This window comes from Gigantopelta aegis, chromosome 6, assembly GCF_016097555.1.
Source record: "Gigantopelta aegis isolate Gae_Host chromosome 6, Gae_host_genome, whole genome shotgun sequence".
Lineage (NCBI taxonomy): Eukaryota > Metazoa > Mollusca > Gastropoda > Neomphalida > Peltospiridae > Gigantopelta > Gigantopelta aegis.
The window spans coordinates 45,842,012-45,857,795 of NC_054704.1; the positions used below are offsets into that span (position 1 = coordinate 45,842,012).

Genomic DNA, 15,784 nt, shown 5'->3' on the forward strand with positions numbered 1-15,784 from the left:
TTTCGGACTATAGGAGGACTTCATGTTACTGACACACCGCTATGCATAGACGTCAATAGGGAAATACCCACTCCCAATCACTCCCACATCCCACTCACCGCCAAAAAATAACATATTAAGGAAAAACAAGAAACCTCCCCCCACAACAACCAACAAAAATAAAAAATAAAATACCCCCCCCCCAAAAAAAATAAACCCCAAGCCCCCCCCCCCCCAAAAAAAAAACCCTCGAAGTCATCCCTCCAAACCCATTCATTCATTTCAACTTATGTTCGTGATGATATCCAATTAAGGTTCAGGCACGCTGTCCTGGATACACACCTCAGCTATCTGATCTGTCTGTCCAGGTTAGTGGTTAGCTATTACTGGTTAGTGTGAGACAACTCGGTGTAGTGGTCTTGCACCTACCAATTGAATCGTTAAAACTCGTTCTAGGTGGGAGTTGGTACCGGGCCGCGAACTCAGCACCTACCAGCCTTATATCTGGTAGCTTAACCACGACACCACCGAGGCTGGTCCACGGATTATATATCAACACCAAAAACCAACCCAGTCATCTATCGGGGTGGGTGAGATGTATTAACATAATCATTTGATACATTTATCTCTATGAATGAATGAATGAATGAATGAATGAATGTTTAACGACACCCCAGCACGAAAAATACATCGGCTATTGGGTGTCAGACTATGGTAATGCAAATAAATAAAGTGATGATCAACATCAATATAAAAATTCAAGACTTAAACAAAAACAGTGTAAAGAACTGTGCAAAAACACAAATATCACAGAATTTTACGGATACTGAATTTTAATCAAAACTTCAATTTTGTGCTGTATTGGCCATTCTCAAAGAGAATGTTACACCCCTGCACCACGGTGAGGTTACAGCACACGCAGGGGATATTCCTATGAGTACGAGGGCCCGGGATTAGGGGTGGTTGCCACAGCTTCTTGGTTCATAGTGTCAATGTATAATTCATGGAATTTTGAGATTTATTCTATCAATAATCGCTTAGTTGATTTATCTTTCACTTTCACAGTCGTCTGCCGTTATGGTAAATTATTTCCGAATTCGTCACAAACAATCCCGAGTTGGTCATAAACCTTTCGGAATTCGGAAGATGTATTGACGGGAAGGTCTCTGGAAGCTGTCCGACCTTTTATGACACGGCTCCAAAGAGAATTCTCCAGCTTCGTCAAAGAAACAATGTCGAAGAAAGAGATTAAATCATGCATATAGATTCTGTTATTGGCAGAGACGTTCTCTCAGTTTTAACACTGATGGAAATTTGAGAGAAATACTTTTGATGATGATTATGATGATGATGGTGAAGATGATGATGATGATGATGATGCATGATATCGTTTGTTTACATGTTTATATTCCACTAAGTGTCAAGGACGATCGCTGGAACGTCTGCCCTTGACTGGTTCGCGAGTTAATGTGATAAAACAGAGAGAAACAGAATATTTGTTTATCGTCACATTTTAAACAACGGGAATTTGGGGGCTGACCAAAATCTTGCAGTATATTAACCATAGCCCGCTTGACCTTGACAAATTCTTTTTCGAAATTAATGGTTAGTGGTTCTAGTTTGGAGATATTTCTGTTTACTCTTTTCTCTTGACCCCATCACCCTCTTTTACTGTTGATCTGTGTGACGGTACATGCTCTTAAATTCTTTTCGCCTGTGGCGATATTAATTGTTTTAGAAGGCCGTGTGCAGTTCCAATTGCACTTAAGCCCAGATGGGCAACTTGTTACGTGATACCTTGCGCGACGGTCATCGAGCTTTTCTAATACACACCTAGCGCAGGTGGGGAGACCATGTGGCTAGTAGTTACGTAATATCTCCGGTAGTGCTGTTTATGGCCAGGGGATTGCTCGCGGGATGGCGACAGCCAGTCTGACGATCAGAGGAAAAATGCCGGCGTGGTGGTTGTGGAAAATCCACATGATACGTGAGGTACCGCCTTTTACCCCCAGGCGACATTCGCTGTCTCTGAGAGTTTTGAATAAATAGCTAGGTTTGAGAGATATCGAGGAGAACTAGGAAGGCTCCAGGGGATCACGGACGTCGTCCACTGAACGATCTATATTAGTTCAGACGAGACTTTGGTAAATATATATTTTCTGCTCTGTGTATAACCTTGATGTGATTGATGTGACTTTAAATATTTTAATACTGTATTATACCAATATTATTTAGACGGTGCTGCCGGTCATCTGACGCAGTATTCTGTAGGCTCACCGTTCTGATATATATATATATCTATAAAGCTCAGCCAGTCATCCTTGAGGACCTAGGTAAACTGTAGGTTATTGTCTTTATTGTGATAGGTACCAGTATTAATTCTGTATTACAAGGTTATTGAATGAGTAGTTAGGGTTAATTAAAAATTAACCAGTTAGGAATAGTGTTGTAATTCCTTTATTAATTAATTTTCCCTGGAAGCGTTTCTCCTTTATCACACGTGTGTGTGTGTTAGCGTTTCTCAATTATCACACGTTATTGAACGAGTAGTAAGGGTTAATTAAAAATTAACCAGTTAGGAATAGTGTTGTAATTCCTTTATTAATTAAGTTCTCCTGGAAGCGTTTCTCCATTATCGCACGTGTGTGTGTGTTAGCGTTTCTCAATTATCACATGTGTGGGTGTTGTGTCACGGTGAAGTGATTAGCATATTGTGTAAACTAGACACCTAGAGATTAACTGATTAAGTGATCAGTTCTGGGTTGTTATTATTGTTGTTACTAATTAACTACTGCTGCAGTACATTTGTCAGCGTAGGTTAATACAGATTCCAAAGTGTATTGTGTTTTTGTTGTGTTTTCTAGTGAACTAAACGTGCTATAATAATATATACTTTATATAAGATCGTATCTCTGATCATACCTAGAGACGAGCCACAGCGGGTATAACTGCCTGTTACAGAGAGATCTAATAGATATACAGTTAGGAGAGATATTTGGACAATCGTGTTTCATTCAGTTACGGGTATTGTAGAATCCCCGTGACAATTTGCCAATATGTAACCTGTAACGTAGAGGTACCGGTATATATATATTTCATTTATATGTAAGTTTATGAGATGGTTGTGTGTGTGTGTGTGTGTGTGTGTGTGTGTGTGTGTGTGTGTGTGTGTGTGTAAATATGCATATCATGTATTTACATGTATAAGTATGTCTGATGTACACTTAATCGTAATGATTTTGTATGTGCGTGTGTGTGTGTGCGTGCGTGCGTATGAATAATTATGTGCATGTATAAATGTGTTACACATATAATGTAAGTAATGATTTCAGGGCCCCATCCCTGACATTAGTCACATTACCAAATTGTTTCTGGGGCAATAACATTTATTACCTACACCCCCCCCCCCCCCCCCCCCCAAAAAAAAAGAAGCACAAAACCCCCCCAACATCATAGATAAAGCTTAGTTTAATATTTGATACATTAATTTATTCACATTTGGCAGCAGGAATTGTATTTCTCAGCGTATAATCGCTTACAGTGTAAGCCGACAGTACCGATCCAAACATGTTCAAATATTAACAGGAAGAGAATAAATGCAGAAGTTTGTAATCGGTCATAGAATTCGGAAAGGCCAGATTCCCCGATGTACTTTAAAGAAAACCCCACAACCAAAGTATTATTAAAATTCCGGTACAAACCAAGCGGTCGTATAGGAAAAGCAGCTGTCTAAATTTTCTATTTATTTATATAAGCATTAGAACCACAGTGCACCGGAAATACAGACAAGAAAATTCTTAACAATAATAGCACAGGCTTTAACGAAGAAAAAAAAACCTTCAAGACATTTTCACTTTTTGTCTAGGTATCATTAAACATTCATGATTTAGTGTCTGCACACATCTGCCGAGTAGCTGTTAACCGTAAGCACTGTTATTATATCTGTAATTTCAATGAAGAACGTAATCAACAAAACACACCACTCCGTAGGGAAAGAAACCATCATCTTAATTATGTATAAGCTAAAAACAAAGACGACCAAAGAAATTTGTTTGCTGAATTCCAAAGAAATAACATCCTCTTTTCTTTCTGCGGAAATACATTTTCCGAGAGGTTTTCCTTTTTACAGGAAGCTGTGTTCAAATGCTTCCGGAGAGGAACACCGGGCTGGTTGCAACGATTACGAGGTCCACGCACTCAGATTTAATATATTTGTGAAGGACTAATTCATTCTGTCAGCCAGTCAGAACAGTCTGCAGCCAACGCCGATGGGACACATTTAAAAGCGTTACCCTAACTGGTAAACGAGCCACATGAGCCAGTTTTTACGTATTTCTACGTGGGCGAATCTAGGGTTTCTTCAATGTTTAAAAAACAATTAAAATTATTTAACATTATTATTATTTTTGTACTTTAAAGAGATGAGAGTTTTTCAAAGTGTTTGTTTGTAAGGCATACGGTTGTGAGGCATGTCGTTATTACATAAAGTTCTATTTTATAACAGGTGTAAATGTTTGTGTTTTAATACAGAATATAGCGTATTGCACACATATTGTGGTGGAGGGTGGTGGAGGGTGGTGGAAGGTGGTGGAGGGTGGTGGAAGGTAGTGGATGGTGATGGAGGGTGGTGGAGGGAGACATAACCGCGTTTCGTCGTAGACGGCAGGCAATCACAGTGACTCTAATACACGGACAGATATACACAGACATGCAGTTTATGAAACGTTCTCCATATCTACACACATATATCACATAATGCTAAAGATGAAAGAGTACAGGCTGGGTTTTTTTGTGTTGATAAAATGCAATAAAAATAACTATTATTTATAAATGTTTTGCGTCTTAAGATACAATCAAGAAATTTGAAAGTGGCACATTTGTAACCGAATTTTCTAAACCATTATTGCATTAAAATTGCATGTCTACCAAAGAGTCCATTAAAGATTCAACATTACAAAATAAGTAGTCTACTAAAAGACATATCTTATTATTTCTTTTTATGAAACATCCTTTTTCTTCTCCAGTTTCTTCTACCCCGTCCCCTCCCTACAACCGTTCACCTTCCTCTAATAACAGCAGACGGTTTTTAACAAAACCGTTTCTAGTGTTAACTACAAATGCTCCGTGTAACAGGCTATCATCATTTCATTATACGAAACTCAACCCATGTCATATGCAACAGTTGCAATATAGAAGGCTGGGAGCAATATTTAATTACGCGAAATCCCAGTGGTAACGGTTTGCATTTACACTGCAGATGAGAGGGCAAATAGATCCGCGTTAGCTTTTATCTATCTCCCTTTCTCGGTGTTTAGCTGTGTTCATATCTACATGCATAGATAATAGTACGCAACCCAGATACATATGATTATTGTTGACTATTTTCCTTTCAAACGAAATAACAGGGGATGTATACGATATATATGTACGTGTGTATGTATGTGATTATTGTGTATCAGGATATGTACTAAGTGTGATAAGGATACCCCAGGCGTCGACCCAGAAGTTCCGAACTGAACTCTACTGTAAAAGGGCGGTAGGACTCATTAGCATATTGTAAGGGACGGTGGTACTGAGTGGCGTGCTGTTAGAGACGGTGGATTAGAAGGATATTATGAAAGCTAGGGGCGGACGGGTCGAAGAGCAGGAAACAAGGGGAGGTAAAATCGAAGAGCGGGAAGCAAGGGACGGATGTACAATGAAGGAAGAGACCGTGGATTGGGAGCCGCCTCAGAACCATTTGGCGAGGTCTTCTTCTCAGATCAATCGATGAAATTGCCAACATGTTTTTCTCTTCTGTAGCCAGCTGCGTCCGTTGAGCTAATAATCTCATGTCATCTTTTTTCCCATATCGGTTGATGCTCGACGCAATCAGACCAATACAAAACCGCCTGTTCAGCTTGGTAAGTAAAGTCTTCACTTCTTCTTTAAATAGTTAATGCTTAGTGGGGTTTTATTTCGTTTTGTTTTTAAACAATATCTTATACTGAATCACAGAATAACAATACATCTTACTCCGGTGTACACTAAAATTTAATAATTGATGGGCAAACACTCGATGCTTTCAAATATTTATATTGTTATTCTTGTTCTTTTTGTTATCTTTATCTTTGAACGCGGTACAAGATTTGTTTTACATCTCGGCTATACCGACGTTTAATAATTTATGAGTAAACACCTGATGTTATCAGTTGTTTATGTTATTATTCTTTTTGTTTTTATCTTTTATAACTTGTTTCAGGGTTGTGTCTTACATCCGAGTTATACTGGGAACAAGTAATTCTTTCAATCGTTTATACGATTATTTATCTTTATCCTCTAATGACTGTTGCAAGTTTTCTTTTCCTTACCTCAAATCCTTTCGTTTTCGTTTTTCGTTCAGAACCGATATATATATATATATATATATATATATTTGTTTTTTCATTTGAATATTTTATTTTTATTTTTGGTCACATTTTCACACAGTATATATATATATATATTTTTTTATACATACATACATACACAGATCAAAATTAATATACTATGAAATAAAACAACAAACCTCTTGCCAACACGTCATTGAACCTCACTCAGTACTAAACACTCAATTTTTTTTATACATGTATATATATGGTAATAAATACTTAAGATACTGTCAGTGGTGGATGACCTAGAGATATTTATTCAAACAACTTATGGTATACACTCCATCTTTTAATAAATTCATTATATTTGATTTTATTGGAATACATTTTTTTTTCTAATATATAATAAGAATGTATATGAATTTTTAATATTTTAATATCTAGTGATTTCTTCAGAAATTTTGAACTATATATAAATTGCTTTGTCAAAAGAGCAATAATGTCAATTATGATATTGTTCTTTGAGTGGCCAAGAAGAAAACTGGTACGAGAGAAGCTAACTATAATGTCTGCCGATTCTTTTATCCATTGCTCGACTTGTTTAATTAAATTTTGGACGTGAACACAATCAAAAAATAAATGCGTATATGTTTCAATAGACGCATTACAGAAGCTACAATTTGGGCTGCTTATCACTTTAATATTATAGAGAAACTTGTTTGTAGGGAGAATTCTTTGGATTAGTCTATATTGGAACCATCTTAATTTGGTATCCTTAGATATACTGAACACATTGCTGTTGATACTTTTCCACCAATTGTATTCTTGTTCAAAATTTAATTCTCTTTCCCATTTAGATATATTTTTGGTGGAGAAAAGGACGACTTTATATAGGTGTTATATATATGTTTTGACCCCTGTTTATTTTGTATTATGGTATTTATATACTTGGCCAAAATAGAAGGTCAGCTGAAGGTGGATAAAAATGGCCATGTATATAATATTGCAGCCTTTAGCCCTTCAAATGTAGTAAATGGTGGATGAAAGCCATAAAATTCACAAAATCCATCATATTTATATAAGTTGCCATCTGGGTCATACATATCATGTACGTTTGTTATACCTATTATATTCCAATTCTGATAATAAACAGTTTTGGTACCAATTTTAATTAGGGCGTTGAACCACAGTGGTTCAGAACTTACATTATTTTCGTTAAGTTCCACTTTCTTTTTGAATAATGCTAGTATATTGAATACCTGTTTCCAGAACATATTTGTAATTTTTTTCCCACACAGTTTATGGTAATCATCTCCTATATTAGTAAATAAAATATTTTTGTTTGGGAGGTAACATCTAAGGATATGATACCATAATGCATCTTGTCCATGACAACGGTAATTCTACCCAGCATAGTAAGATGACGTTTAGACCAGGTATTCAGTAACTTTGAAATCTCTTCAATTTTGTCAGTATAATTTAATTGTACAATTTGATTTAACTGGACACTAAATTTAATTCCCAAGAAGGTAAAATTCTTTTGTGACAATTTTAAGATTTTATCTTTACATAGATTATGAGTATTATTTGAATTTGATCAGATCCAAATAGCAATAGTTTTTTCAATATTTGGTTTCAATCCTGAGAATTTAGACAATTGATCTATTAAATTTAATGTGTTCCTTAGTGAAGCTTCTGTCCCATCGAATGTTATAGCTGTATCGTCTGCATACTGCATTATTTTATATTCTCTTTTTTCTATTTCGATATATATATATATATATATATATATATATATATATGTATGTATGTCTATGTCTATGTCTATATATATATATATATATATATATATATATATATATATAGAGAGAGAGAGAGAGAGAGAGAGAGAGAGAGAGAGAGAAAGAGAGAGAGAGAGAGAGAGAGAGAGAGAGAGAGAGAGAGAGAGAGAGAGAGAGAGAGAGAGAGAGAGAGAGAGAGAGAGAGAGAGAGATGTAAAAACTCAAATCAATTAGAGTTAATGTTTTTAACAATTGTTGCAAGGATTGTCTTACAACTGAGTTTGTTGTAGTTAATGACTTAAACGCTATTTAAAAAACATATCTCCTGATGGTTTTTGTAATTCAAATGGTACAGCCAATGCCATTAGTTGTTGATATATTAGTTTTCTTTTCGTTTTATTACTTAGTGCAGTTTAATACTCCTTCAAATCTAAACAACCAACCAACCTACCAACCCACAGAAAATCGATGCCCCCCAACCCCTCATTTGTTTACTTATATTTAATCATGTAATAACAAAGTGTCTTCTTGAGTACATCCTAAATATTAGGTATGTAAATGTCAACTGCTAGTTTCATTATTTATTCAGGTGATACCATTTCAAGACTATTATACATAACAATCTGATTCTATCAATGACAGACGATGATGCACTTAGTGCCCGCAACAGATGTAGTATATATACTAAATCAATAATTGGTACGAGACATAGCCCAGTAGTAAAACGCTCGCCCCATGCGTGATCGGTCAAGAATCGATCCCTATCGATGGGCTAATTGGGCTATTTCAAGTTCAAGGCAGTGCACCACAATTGGTATCTCAAAGTCCGTGGTATATACTATCCAGTCTATGGGGTGTCGCATATAAAAGACCCCTTGTTATTAATAGAAAAATGAAGCGGGTTTCCCCTCTAAGACTGTCAAAATTGCCAAATGTTTGACATCTAGTAGCCTACGATTAATAAATCAGTGTGCTCTAACGGTGTCGTTACACAAAAGAAAACTTTAACTTTAAATCAATATATTATATATATATATATATATATATATATGTTTGTTTGTTATGTCCCTGTGTTTGTGGCATTTTAAAAATATTATTTTAAAAGTTTTCATATCACAATAAATCTCTGGAACCAGTGATTACATGCAATCCCAGACTGGATGCTTAACACCTCATTTTTGTTTCTAGTTTATTTTAAGGATGATGGGTTGTAGTAATTATAACAATGGGGTATATATTTATTGATGTGTTAGAGGGGCCAGATTTAGCTCAGTCGGTTGAGCGTTGCAGGAACGAACCACCTTGGTGGATCCATTCAACTGATTGGGTTTTTTCCTCGTTTCAACCAGTGCACCACAACTCGACAAAGGCCGTGATATATGCTTTCTTGTCTGTGCATATAAAACATCCCTTGCTGCTAATGGAAAACTGCAGCGGGTTTCCTCTGAAGAATACGTGTCATAATCACCAAATGCTTGACATCCAATAGCCAATGATTAATTAATCAATGTGCTCTAGTGGAGTCGTTAAACAAAACAAACTGTAGTATCAGTTTTAGCCACACACATGCTACTATTGACGTTTATGGGATTTGATTTTGTGGAATGCACCCTATATAATTGTCTTACAGGTTTTCCTTCACACATCGATTTTTTTGTTGCTTAATTGCTGTTTTTCTTTATCTCACATGTAACCACAGAATGCCATTATATCTATTAATAATTAATAATTGAAAAAAACCCATAAACGACCACAGCTGTTAACATATTCGATCTTTTACAGATTGTTGCTATTTATGTTGCATTTTTAATATCTTTCTTCATTATTTTGTGTATCATATGTCCTTGGCTAGAACTACCTTGTTTGCCCCAGTGTATAAGAACTCCACAAGTGAACGACAGACGTTATTGGTATTTTATATATACTGAACAACAAAAGAAACACAATATTAATTCAGTTTTCTTTAATCGAAATTAGTCAGTTTGAATCAATGGATTTTTGTTCCAATATTAAAATTATCTATGTCTTATGAACATTTAAAGGGACATACCCTAGTTTTTAAACACCAAGGCATATTTTTTACTATTAGAGCCGTGTTTTGATAACTGAAATAATACTTTACTTAGATTTTATTGTTTAGATTATCTATTTCCGTACATTCGAAGTGGTTTTGGTCATCCTAGTGCTTTTAATATCACAAAATGCATTTCTCATATTTTTGAAAACGCACGTGCGTCTGAGGAGTAACAGCTATGGAGTCCAATTTTAGTCTTATTTTTAGAGGGTATTTCACCATTTCAAAGTCAAAGACTCATGTTTTATTCAATTGTAACTTTATTCAAATGTGTTACAGGTTTGTAGATTAACTGAATTTAGTTTTTAAGTTTCACGGGTCCCTTTAAGGCCAGCTTTGACAGTCTATTTACCGAATTAATAATAAAACAACAACAACAACAACAACAACAATGACAGCAACAACAAAAACAAAAACAAACAAATGAAAAAAGAATACAAAGTGATAATTGGTTGGTCCAAGATTTAAAAAAACACAAAAAACATAATGAAAAAGTGCACATTTCTCTATTTAGGGTTATTAAGCAGGACATGATTGTATACTTATTTTGCATAGTTCTACCACCATTGTGTAATTGCGTGTAACTCATAAGCTGTAACTGGTTCTTGCTTTCCTATTCCAACCAGTGCCATACAATTGGCAAACCAAAGGGCTTACTATGTGCTGTTGTGTCTGTGGAGAGCTGTACCGCTTATTACTGCTAGTAGTATTTGCTGCGTTAGCGGGTTTCTTCTCTAATTATCTAGACTTTCACCAGATAAAAGCTGCTAGTTAAACAAAGGTGCTGAGGTTGTTAGAAACACGTCCCTTGTGAATCGTAGAGCCATACACAGCATTAGCATACTGGGCAGGGGGTCAGGGTAACTGCCCCCCCCCCCCCCCCCCCCCAGGGCCGGAGCAAATTCTCAAATTCGGTCAAAAAGATAGATAAATTTGGGCAAAATTAACTTACCTGAAACCTTTTCACCATGTATTTCAATCATTTTACCCACAATGTTAATTCGTTTGTAACTCTATATAGATGTTTGGCAGTAATGCTAATATTAATGTTCAGGAACGGCGGAACATGGGGGGGGGGGGGGGGAGGGGTGTGTTGGATCAAAAATACTATTGGTAGTAAATCTTAAGGCAGATATGAATTTTATTTATAGAATGCAGGAAATTGCATTTCAAGACATCTAGTTATCAACAAATTTCACAAGAGCGTACCCCCGAACCCCCTATAAACTTTGCTTTGCGCCCTCAATCTCAGTCACCTCTCCAATGTCTACTTGCTTGCTTCCGCCGTGCCTGATATTGTTATCCAGATTCATCCCAACGAAATGAATATGTTTAGCCAACCAAGATAATGATAATTTTAAGAGTAAATAAGCATTTCATGAAGGGTTACCATGGTCACCAGTTTTAGCGAAAAGTGAATAATACCGCGGGATAAAATAAATGGGTTTTGACTTACTTGTAATATGTATATCAAATTTCCATTATAATTAACTGTTAGATTTCCTTTATAATTAACTGTTAAATTTTCTTTATAATTAACTATCAACGATTAAATCTGATTCAGAATCCATGTGCGTAATGCAAAACAAATCCGGGAATATGTCGAGGCTGTCTGTAATTGTTCTATAAAATATCCTCTTATAATTGACTCGAAAAAAATGCCTCAGAAAAGGCTCGGAATGCATCTACGCTACAGGTGTCCTTCGGCGTGCATAATGCTAAAGAAATTCTGGCTACGCCCCTGCGTGAGTATAGTATTATGTTAATTATTATATAACAAAATAGTACAATTCAATAAAATCCGTTTTCAGGCATTACGTTTCTAGTTTCGTATTTAATACGTCATTGCATTGTTCCATAGCCACACGCGAGCTGCGTTTTTCTCCAGCGAAAGTTATCTAGGCTCGGAATGCAGCTACAGGCGTCCCGAGTTTCAAAATTTTCACGGGGGGAGTATTGAGACTGGCATTTTTTAGACAGCCGTAAAAGAGATGACCCGTTGTAGATCAGTTTCGTCTCCAACATGTTGGAGATCACTTCTGATGTTTCTGATAGTTTGTTCCAGGATTACAAAACCCAAGTTTCCCATAGTAACCGTAAACGCCTGATGTCATTTTAGTACATCAGTGGTTTCTATGAAGTCATTAATGTACAAACATTTAACCTAATATTAAGCCTGTTTGTTTCGTATTTGTCCATTAAACTATATATATTAAGAAATTACTTTTTCAGGGTGTGTAAGAAATAGAAAAATACATCCGTACCAGTTGTAGACGATTTATCTTAAACTCGTGGTTTCCAAAAGTATGTAACTCGCTTTCGCTCATTAGATATACAGGTATTTGGCAACCACTTAGTGCAGAGGGTGGGTTTCGATTTCGAACAGAATTCGTTGCTTGGTGCCGTTGTCACAGTCGGCCAACGACACTCTGACTGACACCAAGTCTCAGAGCAACATTTCTTTGCGTATTGCCATCCTGAAGCCAAGCAATAGCCCTTCCTCGATCTTCGATAGTCAGTTGACGATGTACCATTGTCGAATTTGGAGTATGCACCGTACACGAACGCAAGCTCCAATTATACGGAAATTCAGCATTGGGAACATGGAATACACATGCAAAGCGTGCAAATGAATCGCTTTGTGAAAAAGCAAGTTATGGGCACTTAGCAGACCTTTCGCTTTCGCCCTAATTTACGTGCAAATGTAAGCATGTTTTCGCCATTAGAACTAGTCGACAGTGTCAATGACAGTGGATTTTAATTCATTTATGGGTTGCTTAGACCCACTTTTGTCAAAATGGAACAATACCATGCGTGACATTATGGTCTAGCTAATATAATTGACATTCAGAAAATAATGTCCAAAATATCGTCTGACCCTTAAATTCTTTTGAGTAGTAATATATATTTAGAGAATAACTAACGAGCTACGAGGAATTACGGATTATCTGTCCCGAGTGAATTAATGTTGTAAACCCGAGCCTCTGGCGAGTGTTTTACAGCATTAATTCACGAGGGACAGATAATCCGTAATTCCTCGTAGTGAGTTGGTTATTCTCTTTATTACCCATTGTCAATCTTTAACAATTTTAAAAGTATATTAACGTTCTCGCTGCTGTAACAACTAACAAGCTCTACCAGCCATAACAATACACCTCTGCTATCTGAGCTGTCTGTTCTAGACAGTGGGTTAGTTGTTAGTTGGTGGTTAGTGAGATAGAAGAGGGTTGTAGTGGCCTTACACCTACCCACTGGTCCCTTAAGAACTCGCTCTGGGTTGGAGCCGGTACTGGGCTACGAACCCTGTACCTACCAGCCTTTAGTCTGATGGCTTAACCACTGCGCCACCGAGGCCGGTAGTTGCTCTCAAAAACTTGACGGTCGGTGAAAATAATCCGGGACTAATTATTTGGTATTGTGCCCAAAAGAACACCGTTCTCGAACAAAGACCAATCAACTTGTTCCTGATCAATAATTTGGCGTCTCGGCTGGCTCTTCGCCTACCTTCAATACAATCAAAAGGCAGGCCGAGGTTCTGATGTTTAATTAAAATATCGAGCACAGCAAAATAATCTGACCGAAATTGATAAAACTGTAATGTCGCAATAATAGAATGGTCGTATTGTGTAACGATCCCAATAACTGAGTTAACCGACAATATCGAAACGTAATTACGAACGATAATACATTTTTTAAATACCAACCACATATTACCTAACATCCTACGTGACGCTGTGAGAAAATGAGAAACGCGAGAAGACCAAAAAAAAAAAAAAAAAGTCGTTTTACGTCATGTCGTAAAAATATCAGTAACACCGTATACCAAATCTTAATATGAAATACAAATGTCAGTAAACGCAATAAAAGATTGCCAATAAGGACTATGGTATTTTACATCAATAACGTCCTATTACCACTTCCTAATGTCTAACTCTAGACGGAAATCAGAAACGGACCCCGCCGGTGAATGCTTTACGATATGTCAGAATATATGACGCCATATTATGTTGTAACAGAACCGGAAATGAAAGATGATGACGATGTAACGTATTCTGATGCCTATATGCGACTCGGATATACTGACTGTCCAGTAGATCTATAAATGATAACGGGTTTGTGATAGTAAAGTTTGTTTTGTTTGTTTAACGACGCCACTAGAGCACATTGATTTATTAATAATCGGCTATTGAATGTCACACCATTGGTAATTTTGACTTATAATCTTAGCCATTAGTAGCAAAGGATCTTGTATATGCACCATCGCACAAGACAGGTTAACACATACCACGGCCTTTGATATACCAGTTGTGGTGCATTGGCTAGGACGAGGGTTTGTGATAGAGAAAAAAAACCGCTTTAACTACTATCGATTAATAGCAATGCTCATTCATGCAGATACATAACACATAACATTGCCTGTCTCCCATCGAAGACAAAAATGTACGTGTTTGTCCTGCTCTGTATAAATAAAGATAAAACTTAAGGCTTCATCCTCCCACTAGAGGTTATGCCTACCCCACCTCAGACATTGTTTCTAAACAGAAATACGAATGCAACTGATAAATCTGTACTCTTGAATTTTTATCATTCATTCATTCATTCTGATAAATCTGAATGACAAAACAGCTACAATATGTTAAAATCGTATCTTTGCACAAGCCAAAGTCAAATCATGTTTTAGTGAGGCCACGACTGCTTCGATAAATCTATCACTTTCAGGTACTTCGCATTTAAGAGGACTTCCACTTCTCACAATGAAATATAATTCCTGTTTATTTCGAAGGACTGCCATTCTAAATATTGATAACCAAGGTTACACGAGTCGTCCCAACTTCATAAAGAAAACCTTTGTATCAAGGTTTCCTACCACAGTTTTTTTTTATCTCCAGAGAAAAATAACAGAAGCAACCAGCTGAATGCCACTGCTACGACTTTGCTATATAGTTATTCCCCTGAGATCTGTAACTAAATATATCAACGGACAACATTACACAAAAGTGTTGTGCTTCATTTCACAGCGATAAAATTAAAAATTGAGTAGACGGGTGAGTGGCTTACAGGCTTTTTCTGACAGACTAATCAGTTAATTGACTACAGAAAAGAGATACAAACAGGAAGACTAAATTAATACGATTTAAATAGACTTCGTTTGACTTTAAATGGCAGTTTTGTTTTCTTTGTAAAGAGCAAGCTTGACGTAATCCATATATATATATATATATGAGACCGTCGCCTCCTTGTCTTAGACCGAAGCTGTGGACTAATGCGATTCTGTCCCATGACGGTTAGTTAGTTAGTTAGTTAGCTTCGTTTGTTTAACAATACCACGAGAGCACATTGATCTATTAATCATCGGATATTGGATGTGAAACATTTGGTAATTCTGACATATAAAGTTAAAAATTTGTTTTGTTTAACGACACCACTAGAGCATATTGATTTTTTTAATCATCGGCTATTGGATGTGAAACATTTTGCAACTGACATATAAAGTTAAAATTTGTTTTGTTTAACGACACCACTAGAGCATATTGATTTTTTTTAATTCATCGGCTATTGGATGTCAAACATTGAGTAATCATGACATATAGTCAACGGAA

General features: G+C 36.4%; 1 protein-coding gene across 1 annotated transcript in view; it reads left to right on the forward strand.

The window, feature by feature from the left end:
• The first annotated feature begins 5,378 nt into the window (after positions 1-5,378).
• The window catches only part of LOC121376006 (glycine receptor subunit alpha-3-like), an 83,029-nt gene continuing 72,623 nt past the window's right edge, over positions 5,379-15,784 (forward strand). Inside the window, exon 1 of the mRNA XM_041503761.1 lies at positions 5,379-5,882. The gene's annotated coding sequence lies outside the window, so the exon portion shown is untranslated. The remainder of the gene's footprint in view (positions 5,883-15,784) is intronic.